Source organism: Dendrobates tinctorius, unplaced genomic scaffold, assembly GCF_039654945.1.
Source record: "Dendrobates tinctorius isolate UK_male_01 unplaced genomic scaffold, ASM3965494v1 ptg000264l, whole genome shotgun sequence".
NCBI classification, from domain to species: Eukaryota; Metazoa; Chordata; class Amphibia; order Anura; family Dendrobatidae; genus Dendrobates; species Dendrobates tinctorius.
The window spans coordinates 1367365-1385721 of NW_027361931.1; the positions used below are offsets into that span (position 1 = coordinate 1367365).

The 18357-nt window shown below is 48.8% G+C and overlaps 1 protein-coding gene across 5 annotated transcripts in view; it reads right to left on the bottom strand.

Annotated features, from left to right (window-relative positions):
• GNMT (glycine N-methyltransferase) overlaps window positions 1-18357 on the bottom strand; it is a 500048-nt gene that overhangs the window by 320600 nt on the left and 161091 nt on the right. The gene's annotated exons all lie outside the window — the stretch shown is intronic.

An 18357-nucleotide genomic window follows, 5' to 3' on the forward strand; every position in this document is an offset into this window, starting at 1 on the left:
GGAGGGGAGCCGGGTGTGTACGAGGTGTACGGAGCGGAGCCGCGTGTGTACGAGGTGTACGGAGCGGAGCCGTGTGTGTACGAGGTGTACGGAGGGGAGCCGTGTGTGTACGAGGTGTACGGAGGGGAGCTGCATGTGTACGAGGTGTACGGAGGGGAGCCGTGTGTGTACGAGGTGTACGGAGGGGAGCCGCGTGTGTACGAGGTGTACGGAGCGGAGCCGCGTGTGTACGAGGTGTACGGAGCGGAGCCGTGTGTGTACGAGGTGTACGGAGGGGAGCCGTGTGTGTACGAGGTGTACGGAGGGGAGCTGCATGTGTACGAGGTGTACGGAGCGGAGCCGTGTGTACGAGGTGTACGGAGGGGAGCCGCGTGTGTACGAGGTGTACGGAGGGGAGGCGCGTGTGTACGAGGTGTACAGAGCGGAGCCGCGTGTGTACGAGGTGTACGGAGCAGAGCCGTGTGTGTACGAGGTGTACGGAGCGGAGCCGCGTGTGTGCGAGGTGTACGGAGCAAAGCCGCGTGTGTACGAGGTGCACAGAGCAGAGCCGTGTGTGTACGAGGTGTACGGAGCGGAGCCGTGTGTACGAGGTGTACGGAGCGGAGCCGCACGTGTACGAGGTGTACGGAGCGGAGCCGCGTGTGTACGAGGTGTACGGAGCAGAGCCGTGTGTGTACGAGGTGTACGGAGCGGAGCCGTGTGTGTACGAGGTGTACGGAGGGGAGCCGCGTGTGTACGAGGTGTACGGAGCGGAGCCGCGTGTGTACGAGGTGTACGGAGCGGAGCCGTGTGTGTACGAGGTGTACGGAGGGGAGCCGTGTGTGTACGAGGTGTACGGAGGGGAGCCGCGTGTGTACGAGGTGTACGGAGGGGAGCCGCGTGTGTACGAGGTGTACGGAGCGGAGCCGCGTGTGTACGAGGTGTACGGAGCAGAGCCGTGTGTGTACGAGGTGTACGGAGCGGAGCCGCGTGTGTGCGAGGTGTACGGAGCAAAGCCGCGTGTGTACGAGGTGCACAGAGCAGAGCCGTGTGTGTACGAGGTGTACGGTGCGGAGCTGTGTGTGCGAGGTGTACAGAGCAAAGCCACGTGTGTACGAGGTGCACGGAGCAGAGACGTGTGTGTACGAGGTGTACGTAGAGGAGTCGTGTGTGTACGAGGTGTACAGAGCAAAGCCACGTGTGTACGAGGTGCACGGAACAGAGCCGTGTGTGTACGAGGTGTACGGTGCGGAGCTGTGTGTGCGAGGTGTACAGAGCAAAGCCACGTGTGTACGAGGTGCACGGAGCAGAGACGTGTGTGTACGAGGTGTACGTAGAGGAGTCGTGTGTGTACGAGGTGTACAGAGCAAAGCTACGTGTGTACAAGGTGCACGGAACAGAGCCGTGTGTGTACGAGGTGTACGGAGAGGAGCCGTGTGTGTATGAGGTGTACGGAGCAGAGATGTGTACGGAGCAGAGCCGTGTGTGTGCGAGGTGTACAGAGCAAAGCCGCGTGTGTACAAGGTGCACAGAGCAGAGCTGTGTGTGTGCGAGGTGTACAGAGCAAAGCCGTGTGTGTACGAGGTGCACGGAGCAGAGCCGTGTGTGTACGAGGTGTACGGAGTGGAGCTGTGTGTGTACGAGGTGTACGGAGAGGAGCCGTATGTGTACGAGGTGTACGGAGCAGAGCCATGTGTGTATGAGGTGTACGGAGCAGAGATGTGTACGGAGCAGAGCCGTGTGTGTGCGAGGTGTACAAAGCAAAGCCGCGTGTGTACGAGGTGCACGGAGCAGAGCCGTGTGTGTACGAGGTGTACGGAGCGGAGCCGTGTGTACGAGGTGTACGGAGCGGAGCTGTGTGTGTACGAGGTGTACGGAGAGGAGCCGTATGTGTACGAGGTGTACGGAGCAGAGCCATGTGTGTATGAGGTGTACGGAGCAGAGATGTGTACGGAGCAGAGCCGTGTGTGTGCGAGGTGTACAGAGCAAAGCCGCGTGTGTACGAGGTGCACGGAGCAGAGCCGTGTGTGTACGAGGTGTACGGAGCGGAGCCATATGTGTACGAGGTGTACGGAGCAGAGCCGTGTGTGTATAAGGTGTACGGAGCAGAGTCGTGTGTGTACGAGGTGAGCGGAGCAACGTGTGTATGAAGCGGAGCTGCGTGTGTATGCAGTGTACGGAGAGAAGTCGTGCGGGTACGAGGTGGACGGAGCGGGGCCGCGCACGCACGAGGTGGACAGAGCGGAGATGTGCGTGCATTTTGGCATGGGGGGCCCCCATTAGAAAGTTCGCACCAGGGCCCATAACTTTGTAGTTACGCCACTGCACCCAAGTTATGGGTATTCCGATATGGCAGCTGGGATTCATATCCCCTGCCGGCTGAGCAAATGAGCATTTTCGCACAGGATGTGAATCCCCTGCCAGGCCGCGGCGCGGGATTCAAATCCCGTGCGGCACCGCTTATTGGCTCAGCCGGCGGGGCGGGGGATTACTTACATACTTACCTGACCGGGAGGAGCGTTGCCGCGGCGATTCTCACCGGAGACCTGGGGGCAGGAGTGCGGTGTCGGAATCGCACATGCGCATAGCGCTATCCGGCCCCATTTTACTGAAAACACATTTGCAGTGTGCCTTCAGCAATATGCAAAATAGAAAAACACGGCACTCAATGAGTTGAGAGGTGCACAAGTCGGGTATCCAGCCACCTAACAATGTAGTACAAAAACTTGGCACTCAAAACTTTGCAAAGGAATGTACTCAACTGGATGCCTTTTACAATAAAGGAACTGTCAAACCAATTTTTCCTTTTTGAGTGCCAAGTTTTTGTACTGCCTTCAGCAATATGGCGCCGGACAGCGCGGTATGGGCATGCGCATACTCCGGCGCTCCTCCCCCGGCCTCCAGCAGAACGGGACAGCGCTGGAGCACAGGGGAGAAAGGCGAGTATAATAAATGATAATAATACATTTTATTTCTATAGCGCCGACATATTCCGCAGCACTTTACATTTCGGAGGGGATTTGTACAGACAATAGACATTACAGCATAACAATAATCACATAGATCATAACAAATACCAAGAGGAATGAGGGCCCTGCTCGCAAGCTTACAGTCTATGAGGAAAGAGGTAGACACGAAAGGTGGGTGGTAACAGTTGCCCTGATTGTATGGACCAGCCATAATGTTAAGTGTGTAACAGTACAGACACAGAGGGCTAATGGATGCATAAAGCATGTGGGAACATGATGCGGGGAACCTGGTTATGGTAAAACTTTTGGCTGTGCCACACAGGGATAGATTAGGTTAATGTGTTGAGGCGATAGGCCAGTCTGAATAAATGCGTTTTCAGGGCACGCTTAAAATTGTGGGGATTGGGGACTAATCGTATTGACCTAGGAAGTGCATTCCAAAGAATTGGCGCAGCACGTGTAAAGTCTTGGAGACGGGAGTGGGAGGTTCTGATTATTGAGGATGCTAACCTCAGGTCATCAGCAGAACGGAGGGCGCGGGTAGGGTGGTGCTGAGACATGGAGGGCTTTGTGGGTGAGGGTAATAAGTTTATACTGAATTCTGGAGTGGATGGGTAGCCAGTGTAATGACTGGCACAAGGTAGAGGCATCGGTGTAACGATTGGTGAGGAATATGATCCTGGCTGCAGCATTCAAGACAGATTGGAGAGGGGAGAGTTTGGTAAGAGGGAGACCGATTAGAAGTGAGTTACAATAGTCCAGGCGAGAATGAATAAGAGAAACAGTAAGAGTTTTTGCAGAGTCAAAAGTAAGGAAAGGTTGAATTCTTGAAATGTTTTTGAGGTGCAGATGACAAGAGCGAGCCAGTGATCGAATGTGGGGGGCAAAGGAAAGCTCGGAATCAAGTATGATTTAGACAATCGCCAGTGTTTTCTAGAAAGGCTGGCGTGATGTCAGGAGAAGAAGCGTATAATTGGGTGTCATCAGCATAGAGATGGTACTGGAAACCAAATCTACTGATTGTTTGACCAATAGGGGCAGTATACAAAGAGAAGAGGAGGGGGCCTAGGACTGATCCTTGAGGAACCCAAACAGTAAGGGGAAGATGAGAGGAGGAGGAGGAGCCAGCAAAAGATACAGTAATGGAGCGGTCAGAGAGATAGGAGGAGAACCAGGAGAGAACGGTGTCCTTGAGGCCAATGGAATGGAGCATAGTGAGGAGGAGCTGATGATCCACAGTGTCGAATGCTGCAGAGAGATCCAAGAGAATTAGCATGGAGTAATGACCATTTGATTTAGCTGTTAGCAGATCATTAGAGACTTTAGTGAGGGCAGTTTCTGGAGAGTGTAAGGAGCGGAAACCGGATTGGAGAGGGTCGAGAAGAGAGTTATCAGAGAGATAGCGGATAAGACGGGAGTGGACCAGGCGTTCCAGGAGTTTAGAGATGAAGGGAAGATTAGAGACAGGTCTATAGTTAGCGGCACAGTTTTGGTCGAGGGATGGTTTTTTAAGTAGTGGATGTATGACGGCATGCTTAAATGAGGAGGGAAAAATACCAGAAGAGAGAGGTTAAATATTTTAGTTAGGTGAGGGGTGACAGCAAGGGAAAGGGACTGGAGGAGATGTGACGGAAATGGGTCACTGGTGCAAGTGGTTGGGCGAGAAGATGCAAGGAGCCTTGCTTACTTCTTCTTCTGTGACTGGTTCAAAATCAGAGAGTGAGCTAGATGCAGTGGGGGAGGGAGGACAGTGCATGGTATGAGGTGATTGGGAGATAATTTTCTGTCGGATCTGGTCAATTTTTTCTCTGAATTAATTGGCCAGCTCGTCAGCTCGGAGCTCCGTGGTTGGGGCCTGTACTCTTGGGTTGAGTAGAGAATGAAAAGTGTCAAAGAGACGTTTCGGGTTACTGGACAGTGAGGTGATGAGGGTGTTGAAATAGGTTTGTTTGGAAAGGTGAAAGGCAGTGTTGTATGTTCTAAGAATAAACTTATAATGGATGAAATCTTCGTGTAGATAGAATTTTCTCCACAGACGTTCGGCGCACCTGGAGCACCGCTGCAGGAAACGTGTTTGCAGGGTGTGCCAGGGTTGTCGCCGTCTGTGTTGTGGTGTTCTATTTATAGGGGGTGCAAATTCACCCAGGGCACTTTAAAGTGTTTCATTGTAATGCTTCAATGCAGAATCAGGACATGAGAGGGAGGAGATAGGGGCCAATGAAGACTGCAAGTTCCTCATAAGTTTCTGGGTGTTAATGGCCTGTATGTTTCTATAAGTATAGCCAGTGGGGGTGACCTGAGCGGCCTGGCAGTTCTTGAAAAAGAAAGAAAGAAGGTTGTGATCAGAGAGCAGGAGAGGGGAGTTTGCAAAATCATCCACTGCACAAAGCCGAGAGAAGACCAAGTCGAGGGAGTTTCCGTCTTCATGCGTTGGAGAATTAGTAAGCTGCAAAAGGCCAAATGAGGAGGTTAGAGATAAAAGGTGAGTAGCAGATGGTGAGAGTGGAAGAGCAATGGGGATGTTGAAATCTCCCATGATGAGGGTAGGGATGTCACAGGAGAGAAAATGTGGAAGCCAAGTGGCAAACTGATCCAGGAACTGAAGGGATGGGCCGGGAGGACGATACACCACCGCCACTTGCATGGAGAAGGGGGTGTAGAGTCTGACGGCATGGACCTCAAAAGAAGGGAAGACTAGTGAGGGTAGTTGAGGGATAACCTGAAAGGTACATTTTGGTGATAGGAGCAGACCAACGCCTCCACCTGCTCTATTGTCTGATCTTGGGGTATGAGAGAAGTGTAGTCCCCCATATGAAAGAGCAGCAGCAGCGGTAGTGTCTGACTGCTGGATCCAGGTTTCAGTAAGAGCCAGAAGGTTAAGAGAATTAGAAAGGAAAAAGACATGAGTGAAGGAGAGTTTGTTACACACTGAGCGAGAATTCCAAAGTGCACAATTAAGAGAGACAGATGGCATGCAGGGAATATTAATAAGATTAGAGGGGTTTCTGAGTGTAGCAGTTGGGGAGTTTGACTTTCTATAACATGGGGGACCAGGGTTGGGAGGCAATGTCTCCTGCGACTAGGAGAAGGAGGATAGAAAGAGTATAAATGTTTTTTTTTGTATGTGTGCACTTTAATAGGGTTGAGAGGACCCTACATATCAGGATAGGGGGTGAGGAGACCATGCATACCAGGATAGGGGGTGAGGGGACCATGCATATCAGGATTGGGGGGTGAGAGGACCATGCATATCAGGATTGGGGGGTGAGAGGACCATGCATATCAGGATTGGGGGTGAGAGGACCATGCATACCAGGATAGGGGGGTGAGGGGACCATGCATATCAGGATTGGGGGGTGAGGGGACAATGCATATCAAGATTGGGGGGTGAGAGGGCCATGCATGCATTCAAATCCCACGTGGCACTGCTCATTGGCTCAGCCGGCGGGGCGGGGGGTTCAAATCCCCCTCCAAAGCCGCGCGGCACCGCTCACTGGCTGAGCCGCCCGCTGGCAGATGTTCATTTCACCGCACTCCCGATGCAATAGCATCGGGCCTATTTCTAGTATATATAATAAATATCTAATATATCTATTTTATAGGCACATCTTCTTGACCACAACAGGTTACACTGCCTGTGTTGCCTATAGCAACCAATCACTAAGCAGCTTTCATTTCACCAGAGCTGTTTAAAAGATGAAAGCTGAGCTGTGATTGGTTGCTATGAGCAACAGTTTTCCTTGTAGACAGTTGTGGTAACTGAGGCCTATTATTCTTATCATTTTTATGGTATTATCATTGTAACAGGGTCTACCAAGCTGGGGTACCTCTTTGAGTACCACCCCGTGTTTTCGGAGGTCCGCTCTGCGTTGGCTGGAGTCTGAATGAATGACGCTGGCTGGAATCCCTGGGTTACATGGGCGCATGTAAAAGATCACTGCTTCTCCATGTATATCCAGTCTGACAACACTTTACTCACAGGACACAGAATATATCACACAGATACAGAGGGCAGGCCAATAGAAAAGCGGCAGGCCAGACATACATTACAATAGCCGCAGGTGGCCGGAGCCTGCCGATATTTACTGTGGAAATTACAAAGGTGGGGGGAGGGCGGACAAAAGGGGAATGCTGATGCATTAAGGACTTGCATCTCACATAGAACCTATTATACATCCATATAACTGCACAACATATTCTGGGTGCTAAGTGGTTCTGTAAAACGTAACACGGCTCCAATTTTCAGCATACACAGTCTGATCCTCAACGGATCGGTTTGGGGATGACCGAAGTTTATGGGGTTGGTACAAGTTCCGTTTGTCGACTTAGTCCATCGGCGTTACCGTTTTGTTTGCTGGGTCTGTGGTGGATGGTGAAGTCCAGAGGTTGGAGGGCTAAACTCCACCACAGCAATCTGGTGTTTTCTCCGAAGACCCGATTAAGCCAGACTAGGGGATTATGATCCGTTAGAAGGGAAAACTGTCGTCCATACTAATATGGTTGCAACTTCTTGAGTGCCCATACTATCGCCAGGCACTCCTTCTCGATGGCAGCATAGCTTACTTCACGGGGCAGTAGTTTCCGACTCAGGTAAGCTACCGGGTGTTCTTGGCCGTCCGGCCCGACTTGGCTCAGTACTGCCCCCAATGCAAACATAGAAGCGTCTGTATGAACAAGGAAACGTTTAGTTGGATCAGGTGCGGCCAATACAGGGGTATTGGTGAGGGCGTCCTTTAGTTGGCGGAAGGCTTCCTCACACTCTGAGGTCCAGGTTACCTGGCGGGGTTGGTTCTTACGGGTCAAATCAGTGAGGGGCTTGGCTACGCTGCTGTAATTGGGAACAAATTTCCTGTAATACCCCACTGTCCCTAGAAACGCCATGACCTGGGTTTAAGTGCGTGGGATGGGCCATTTGGCTATGGCCTCAATCTTGGCTGGTTCTGGTCGCTGTTTCCCACTTCCCACCCAATGCCCTAAATACTGAACCTCTGCTTTGCCCACGTGACACTTGTTTGGGTTCAGGGTGATTCCGGCCTGTTCGATCCTGTCCAATACTGTCTCTTGGTGATTTAGATGCTCTTCCCTTGTCGCACTGTAGATGGCGATGTCGTCCAGGTAGGCACAAGCATAGTCCTGGAGACCATCCAGAAGCCGGTCAGCCAGCCTTTGGAAGGTCGCCGGGGCATTCTTCATCCCGAATGGCATAACTCAAAACTGGAATAAGCCGAACGGGGTGACAAATGCCGACTTGGGAATAGCGTCAGGACTAAGGGGAATCTGCCAGTAGCCTTTGTATAGATCGATGGTGGTCAAATACTTTGCCCCCGCCAGCCGGTCTAACAACTCATCCACATGCGGCATGGGGTATGCATCCGTCACGGTTTTCTCATTGAGCTTACGATAGTCTACACAAAACTGTGTAGTCCCATCCTTCTTGGGCACTAACACTACGGGGGATGCCCAGGGACTATCTGACTCTTCAATGACCCCTAAACGCAACATCTCTTGTATCTCTTGTCGCATCCCCTCTCAGAGATGCGGAAGGGGTTTTGTCGCAGGGGGGTCTGATCCAGGGTCTCAACCTTGTGTTGTGCCAAGCGAGTGTACCCCGGTCTCTCTGAAAACATCCTCTGTCGCAGTCTCGACAACGCCTCCGCCTGCTTTCTCTCCCGGGGGCTTAGGTCTTCACCCAAGTGTACCTGGTCCCATGTTTTCGACTGAGTCCTTTCCCCTAAGACATCCGGCAAGGGAAGTCTGGCTAAATCCTCTGCTTCAGGTGCACAGATGGCCACTACCTCTTCAGAGCGCTCCCGGTAGGGCTTCAGCATATTCACGTGGAACATGCGGATAACCCTGGGGTCGTCACAATCGGCGACATTATAGGTTGTGTCGGCTATTTTCCCCACTACCTGGTAGGGCCCCTGCCATGCAGCTTGAAACTTATTCTGCTTAGTGGGCTCTAACACCAGGACCTTCTGTCCTATTTCCAAAGTGCGCTCTCTGGCCCTCCGATCGTACCATATGCGCTGGCGCCGCTGGGTCACCTGCATGTTCTCACGTACAGCCTGAGTCAGCTCCTGTAGGCGGTCCCGGAATTCCAGCACATAGGGTACAATAGGTACCCCTTCTATGAGGCCCTCCCCTTCCCAGTGTTCCAGCACTAAGTCTAGGGGTCCCCTTACCCGTCTCCTGTATACCAGCTCGAACGGGGAGAACCCCTGTGGATTCTTGGGGCACCTCCTGATAGGCAAACAGGAGGTGTGGCAAGAATTTCTCCCAGTCCCTGTAGGTCCTGGTAAAAGTCCCAATGAGCTGTTTTAATGTCCCGTTAAAGCGTTCACACAACCCATTGGTTTGTGGGTGGTACGGGGCGCTTCTAATGGACTTTACGCCGCACAGCTTCCACACTTGGTTGGTCACCTCTGCTGTAAACTGGGTACCCTGGTCTGAGATAATCTCTCGGGGAAATCCAACCCATGAGAAAACCTGGAGCAGGGCGGCCGCCACCGCCTCTGCCGGTATGTTAGGTAACGCAACCGCCTCTGGATACCGTGTGGCATAATCTACCACGGTCAATATATATTTTTTCCCGGACGAACTGGGTTTGGCTAACAGTCCTATCAGATCGACCGCTACTCGGCTAAATGGTTCCTCCACAAAGGGGAGGGGGAGTAATTTGGCCTTGCATCGATCCCCCTCTTGCCAATGCACTGACAACTGTCACAGGTCTGGCAGTACTGACGAACATCATAGGTTACCCCCGGCCAAAAGAAGTTTTGTGTCAGACGATGCCTGGTGCGACTGACGCCGAAGTACCCGGCCAAGGGTATATCAAGAGAGATTCGCAGTAGCTCCTGCCTGTACTTCTTGGGAACTACCAGCTGTTGTTTTATAGTGGGGCTCGTCCCTGTGTGGTGTTGCTCTGTGATCCGATAGAGGAGTCCCTGCTTCCATACAAACTGTTCCCCTTCCAGTACTCCTCTCCCCTCCTGTGCCTTCCCACGATATCCCTCTAATGAAGGATCCTCAAGTAACTCCCTCTTAAATTCATCTGGGGTGGCCCAAGAAATGTGTCTGGCTATGGGAATACGTGCAGGGCTGGGATGTCTTACCTGGGCCTCCTCTACGTTCACATTGGGGGGCGCTGCACTGTCATGTTCCATGATGGCTGCTATCAAATCCGCTTTTGTTTTGTTGCTGGCGATCAACCCTCGGGCTTCCACCAGATCTTTTAATGTAATCCTCTTTAACTTCTGGTAGTTATTTTCCATTCATTCCTTTCCTCCTGTAAAAGGGGTATCAAATCCCACTGCTGCCACCAGTGTAACGGGGTCTACCAAGCTAGGGTACCTCTTTCAGTACCACCCCGTATTTTCGGAGGTCCGCTCTGCGTTGGCTGGAGTCTGAATGAATGACGCTGGCTGGAATCCCTGGGTTACATGGGCGCTTATAAAAGATCACTGCTTCTCAATGTATTTCCAGTCTGACAACACTTTACTCACAGGACACAGAATATATCACACAGATACAGAGGGCAGGACAATAGAAAAGCGGCAGGCCAGACATACATTACAATAGCCGCAGGTGGCCGGAGCCTGCCGATATTTACTGTGGAAATTACAAAGGTGGGGGGAGGGTGGACAAAAGGGGAATGCTGATGCATTAAGGACATGCATCTCACATAGAACCTATTATACATCCATATAACCGCACAACATATTCTAGGTGCCAAGTGGTTCTGTAACACGTAACAATCATCCTTCTGTAAAGTTGGAAATGACACAATTTATTACGGTGCCGACACAGACCACCCTCTGACACAGACTGCAGGGGGAGCCTAGAATCAGGAACTTCTCTTTGTCTGGCATGAAGCATCTCATTAACTTAAAACTTCAAACACAGATTAAAAATGAAACACAAGACGGATTTCTCCAACCCAGGTATCATTTTAATTGGTGTAACAGCGCCAACCTGACAATGCCTGGTTCGCTTTAAAATTATGGTATTACACTCCCACAAGGTTGAAATCTGCTTTCTCTAAGAGTAAAGCTGTATTACGCCTCAATGAGCAAGACTTACAGAAAGAAGAAAGGGAGCCAAGACTTACAAAAAGAAGTACAGAAATAGAAGAAAGGAAGGCAAGAGCTGCATCCTCAAGGGCCACTGAAACGTCTCAGCAGAGACTGTGCCTCCAGTGAGTACAGACGGGAGGGAACCGGTATACTATATACAGGGGGAGATGACATACAGATATATACTATATACAGGGGGAGATGACATACAGGTATATACTATATACAGGGGGAGATGACATACAGGTATATAATATATACAGGAGGAGATGACATACACGTCTATACTATATACAGGGGTAGATGACATACAGGTATATACTATATTGCAGAAACAAATTAGAACAGACTCCATAATATAAACATGTTCCCAATCCCAGAAGCAAGTGTACTGGGACGAGACAGGACCAAAACTAACACTCGGGACACCCATAGATATTAGAAGACCAAAAAACAAGGTGTAGATCCCATATATATATAAAAATACAATACTTTATTGGAAAAGGTAATACAATATCACAAAAATGATTAATTACATGATACAAGGGAAGGGTAAGCAAAAGGATATGTCACACCAGGTCTGAATGAATGTGTAAAAAGGTGGGAGAGCGGCAACTACTACACATAAGTTACAAAAAGTCACACATGAAATGAGGCCAAAATTTGTGTTGAAATAACAAGTAAAGAGTAAAGTCACAAGAGACCCAAGGCTTAGTATAGAAAAACCTTATGGCTAAAAAAGCCAATAGGAACAAGTAATCTCCCCATAAATAACAAAGAATAACCACAGAATATAGGTAGTGCCACTCTTATCCATAGTACCTCTACTCAGAATCCCAGGACACGCAGCCCCAACGCCCAGCGCCGGGCTTTTCAGTTAGTTTCAAATAAATGGAAGATGAAACAGCAGCAAAGGGTGATATCAGGCCAGAGTGAATTCCATCCTATCTGTGGCGAAAAATGCTTGGAGGGAGGAGCAGGGAATCCGAAGCAATGATTCAGGATGTACCTGGAGATTCTTTTTCAACAACCAAGGCATATGAAAGTAGTAATCAAGTAGTATGATAATGGTGCTAAACACCTGGACACAAGATGCACCCACACCACCTCCAAATATAAGGGGAGGAAGTCACCCCCAGCACCTACAAATATAACATCACAATATCAGCAACACTTGATTCAGCCGCCCCCCTCACGCAGAGCAAAACTCGAACAATCAACAGGCAGCCCTGGCTGACCAAAGAACTGAGACGGGTTTCCAGGGCCGCTGAGCGGAGATGGAAGAGAACCCGTTCTACCGAGCACTTCAACGCATACAAGCAGTCCCTTGCCAGCTTTAAGTCCACGCTCTCTGCCGCAAAACAAACTTACTTCACATCTCTCATATCCTCCTTGTCTTACAACCCTAAACAGCTCTTCAGCACTTTCAATTCTCTACTCCATCCCACAGCACCTCGTCCCCCTCCTCTCATTTCTGCTGAAGACTTTGCCTCCTTCTTTAAGCAGAAGATCGACATGATCAGACAAAACTTTGGCCCGCAGTCCCCAATGCCCCTCTTAGCCACTCAGCCCTGTTCTGCAAAAGCCAGCTTCTCCACCATGGCAGAAGATCAGCTCTCCACCCTTCTGTCAAGATCACACCTCACCACTTGTGCCCTCGACCCACTCCCGTCTCACTTAATCCCTAACTTGGCCACAGTCTTCATCCCATCTCTAACACACCTCTTCAACCTTTCACTTACAAATAGTGTCTTTCCCTCATCCTTCAAACATGCCTCAATCACACCCATCCTCAAAAAGCCCTCCCTTGACCCATCCTCTATGTCTAACTATCGCCCGATATCTCTTCTCCCTTACGCCTCAAAACTACTGGAACAGCATGTATACAGTTAGGTCCATATATATTTGGACAGAGACAACATTTTTCTAATTTTGGTTGTAGACATTACCACAATGAATTTTAAACAAAACAATTCAGATGCAGTTTAAGTTCAGACTTTCAGCTTTCATTTGAGGGTATCCAAATTAACATTGGATGAAGGGTTTAGGAGTTTCAGCTCCTTAACATGTGCCACCCTGTTTTTAAAGGGACGAAAAGTAATTGGACAATTGACTCCAAGGCTATTTCATGGACAGGTGTGGGCAATCACTTCATTATCTCATTCTCAATTAAGCAGATAAAAGGCCTGGAGTTGATTTGAGGTGTGGTGCTTGCATTTGGAAGGTTTTGCTGTGAAGGAAAAATGCAGTCAAAGGAGCTCTCCATGCAGGTGAAACACGCCATCCTTAAGCTGCAAAAACAGAAAAAACCCATCCGAGAAATTGCTACAAGATTAGGAGTGGCAAAATCTACAATTTGTTACATCCTCAGAAAGAAAGAAAACACTGGTGAACTCATCAATGCAAAAAGACCTGGGCGCCCACGGAAGACAACACTGGTGGATGATCGCAGAATAATCTCCATGATGAAGAGAAACCCCTTCACAACAGCCAACCAAGTGAACAACACTCTCCAGGAGGCAGGCGGATCAATATGCAAATCTACCATAAAGAGAAGACTGCATGAAAGTAAATACAGAGGGTTCACTGCACGGTGCAAGCCACTCATAAGCATAAAGAATCAAAAGACTAGACTGGACTTTGCTATAAAACATCTTAAAAAGCACAATTCTGGAAGAACATTCTTTGGACAGATAAAACCAAGATCAACCTCTACCAGAATGATGGAAAGAGAAAAGTATGATGAAGGCGTGGTACAGCTCATGATACAAAGAATACTACATCATCTGTAAAACACGGCGGAGGCAGTGTGATAGTTTGGGCATGCATGGCTCCAGTGGCACTGGGTCACTAGTGTTTATTGATGATGTGACACAGGACAGAAGCAGCCGAATGAATTCTGAGGTATTCAGAGACACACTGTGTGCTCAGATCCAGCCAAACTGATTGGTCATCGTTTCATACTACAGATGGACAATGACCCAAAACATAAAGCCAAAGCAACCCAGGAGTTTATTAAAGCAAAGAAGTGGAATATTCTTGAATGGCCAAGTCAGTCACCTGATCTCAACCCATGTTAAGGAGCTGAAACTCCTAAACCCTTCATCCAATTTTAATGTGGATACCCTCAAATGAAAGCTGAAAGTCTGAACTTCAACTGCATCTGAATTGTTTTGTTTAAAATTAATTGTGGTAATGTCTAGATCCAAAATGATAAAAATGTCTCTGTCCAAATATATATGGACCTAACTGTATCTTGAACTGTCCTCCCACCTCTCCTCCTGTTCCCTCTTTGACCGGTTACAATCTGGTTTCCAACCGCATCACTCAACTGAAACTGCCCTAACTAAAGTCACTAACGACTTACTAACCGCCAAGAGCAAGCGACACTACTCTGTCCTCCTTCTCCTGGACCTGTCCTCTGCCTTCGACACCGTAGACCATTCCCACCTGCTACAGACTATCTCATCTCTTGGCATCACAGACTAGGCCCTATCCTGGATCTCATCATACCTAACAGACCGAACATTTAGTGTCTCCCTCTCACACACCACCTCCTCACCTCGCCCCCTGTCTGTCGGTGTTCCTCAAGGCTCTGTCCTAGGACCCCTACTATTCTCCATCTACACCTTTGGCTTGGGACAGCTCATAGAATCCCACGGTTTGCAGTATCACCTCTATACCGATGACAGGCAGATCTACCTATCTGGACCCAACCTCGCCTCCTTACTGACTGAAATCCCACAATGTCTGTCTGCTATCTCAGCCTTCTTCTCTGCTCGCTTTCTCAAACTGAACATGGACAAAACAGAATTCATCATCTTTCCCCCATTTCACTCTACCCCTCCACCAGACCTATCCATCAATGTCAATGGCTGCTCTCTTTCCCCAGTCCCGCACTCTCGGTGCCTTGGGGCGATCCTCGACTCTGCGCTCTCTTTCAAACCATTTATCCAAGCTCTCGCCTCCTCCTGCCGCGTCAAACTCAAAAATATTTCCCGGATCCGCTCATTCCTCAACCATGAAACCACAAAAACACTAGTGCATGCTCTTATCTCCCGCCTCGACTACTGCAACCTCCTACTCTCTGGCCTCCCCTCTAGCACTCTGGCTCCGCTCCAGTCCATCCTACACTCTGCTGCCCAACTAATCCACCTGTCTTCCCACTATTCCCCAGCCTCCCCCCTATGTCAGGCCCTTCACTGGCTTCCTATTGCCCAGAGGCTCCAATTCAAAACCCTAACCATGACATACAAAACCTTCCACAACCTGCCTCCTCCATACATCTGTGACATGGTCTCTAGGTACCTACCCACACGCAACCTTCGATCATCACAAGATCTCCTTCTCTACTCCCCCTTATCTCTTCTTCCCACAACCGCATACAAGACTTCTCCCGTGCTTCCCCCATACTCTGGAACTCTTTGCCGCAACACATCAGACTCTCACCATCAACGGAAACCTTCAAGAAGAACCTGAAGACCCACCTGTTCCGACAAGCCTACAGCCTACAATGATCCTCGGTCTACTGAACCACTGCACGACCTGCTCTACCCTCTCCTACTGTATCCTCACCCATCCCTGTAGACTGTGAGCCCTCGCGGGCAGGGTCCCCTCTCCTTATGTACTTGTGTGTCCCTTGTCTTACACATATTTATTGTACCTGTCTATTTCCCCTTTTCACATGTAAAGAGCCATGGAATAAATGGCGCTATACAAAATGCATAATAATAATAATAATAATAAGACACCACTCACTGCCAAATATAAAGGCAGGAAGTCAACTCAACCTCAATACCTACAAATATAAGAAAATAAAGACCTCAACCACCACCAGGCATGAAAAACACCTCAAAATATAAGGCAAGACATACACCCACACCACTTCCAAATGTATGAGAAGAAAAATACTGCGCCACCTCCAAATATAAGATGAAAAAGGAACCACCACCACCAAATGTATCAGGAAAACACCATCACCGCTTCCAAGTGGAGGCACACACCCCATACTACTTCCAAATATAAGAGAATGAAGACACCCCCATCACTGTTAAATATAAGAGGAAGAAGACACACCCAATCACCTCTAAATATAAGAGGAATAAGACACCCACACCACCACCAAAAATAAGAGCAGTAAGACACACCCCACCACCTCCAAATACAGAAGGAGGAAGACACACCCCACCAGCTCAAAATATCCGAGTAAGAAGACTCCCCCACCAGCTCCATATGTAAGAGGAGGAAGACACCCACACCACCACCAAACATAAAAGGAGTAAGACACACCCCACCACCTCCAAATATAGGAAGGGGAAGATACACTCCACCACTTACAAATATAAGAGAAGGAAGACACATCTCACTACCTCCAACTATAAGCGGAGGAAGATACACCCCCAACACCTCCAAATGAAGGAGGAAGAAGACACACCCCAACACCTCCAAACATAGGAGGAAGACACACCCCCAACACCTCCAAATATAGGAGGAAGAAGACACACCCCACCAGGGTCTATGTATAAGAAGACTCCCCCCACCACCTCCAAATATAAGAGAAAGAAGATACATCTCAACACTTCCAAATATAGGAGGAAGACACACCCCAACACCTCCAAATATAGGAGGAAGACACCCCCCACCAGCTCCATATATAAGAGGAAGAAGACTCCCCCACCAGCTTCAAATATAAGAGAAACAATACACACCCCAACACCTCCAAATATAGGAGGAAGAACGAGCCCACCAGCTCCAAGTATAAGAAGAAGACTCCCCCCACCTTCAAATATAAGAGAAAGAAGACACACCCCAACACCTCCAACTATAGGAGGAGGAAGAAACATCCCAACACCTCCAAATATAGGAGGAGGAAGACACACCCCAACACCTCCAAATATAGGAAGAGGAAGAGAGGAAGACACACCCCAACACCTCCAAATAGAGTAGGATGAAGACACCCACACCAGGGTCTATGTATAAGAAGACTCCCCCCACCACCTCCAAATATAAGAGAAAGAAGATACACCTCAACACCTCCAAATATATGAGGAAGATACACCCCAACACCTCCAAATATACAGTGCCTTGCAAAAGTATTTGACCCCCTGGAACTTTTCAACCTTTTCCCACATATCATGCTTCAAACATAAAGATACCAAATGTAAATTTTTGGTGAAGAATCAACAAAAAGTGGGACACAATTGTGAAGTTGAATGAAATTTATTGGCTATTTTAAATTTTTGGGGAAATTCATATACTGAAAAATGGGGCGTGCAATATTATTCGGCCCCTTTAACTTAATACTTTGTTGCGATTACAGCTGCAAGTCGCTTGGGGTATGTCTCTATCAGTTTTGTACATCGACAGACTGAAATTCTTGCCCATTCTTCCTTGGCAAACAGCTCGAGCTCAGTGAGGTTTGATGGAGATAGTTTGTGAACAGCAGTTTTCAGCTCTTTTCACAAATTCTCGAATGGATTCAGGTCTGGACTTTGACTTGGCCATTCTAACACCAGGATACGTTTATTTGTGAACCATTCTATTGTAGATTTTGCTTTATGTTTGGGATCATTGTCTTGTTGAAAGACAAATCTCCATCCCAGTCTCAGGTCTTTTGCAGACTCCAACAGGTTTTCTTCAAGAATCGTCCTGTATTTGGCTCCATCTATCTTCCCATCAATTTTAATCATCTTCCCTGTCCCTGCTGAGAAGCAGGCCCAAACCATGATGCTGCCACCACCATGTTTGACAGTGGGGATAGTGTGTTCAGGGTGATGAGCTGTGTCGCCAAACATATTGTTTGGCATCGTTGCCAAAAAGTTAGATTTTGGTTTCATCTCACCAGAGCACCTTCTTCCACATGTTTGGCGTGTCTCCCAGGTGGCTTGTTGCAAACTTTAAACAACACTTTTTATGGATATCTTTGAAAAATGGCTTTCTTCTTGCCACTCTTCCATAAAGGCCAGATTTGTGCAGTGTACAACTGATTGTTGTCCTATGGACAGACTGTCCCACCTCAGCTGTAGATCTCTGCAGTTCATCCAGAGTGATCATGGGCCTCTTGGCTGCATCTCTGATCAGTCTTCTCCTTGTTTGAGATGAAAGTTTAGAGGGACGGCCAGGTCTTGGTAGATTGGCAGTGGTATGATACTCCTTCCATTTCAATAAGATCGCTTGCACAGTGCTCCTTGGGATGTTTTGACTGTCTCATTTCCCACCTTTATCCCTTTGTAGGAACTGCAATCACTTAAATATCTCAACATAGGTTCTATCGCCAAATTAAACAGTAAGGGGGACAGCGGGCACCCCTGCCTCGTTCCCTTTTTCAGCTCGAAGGC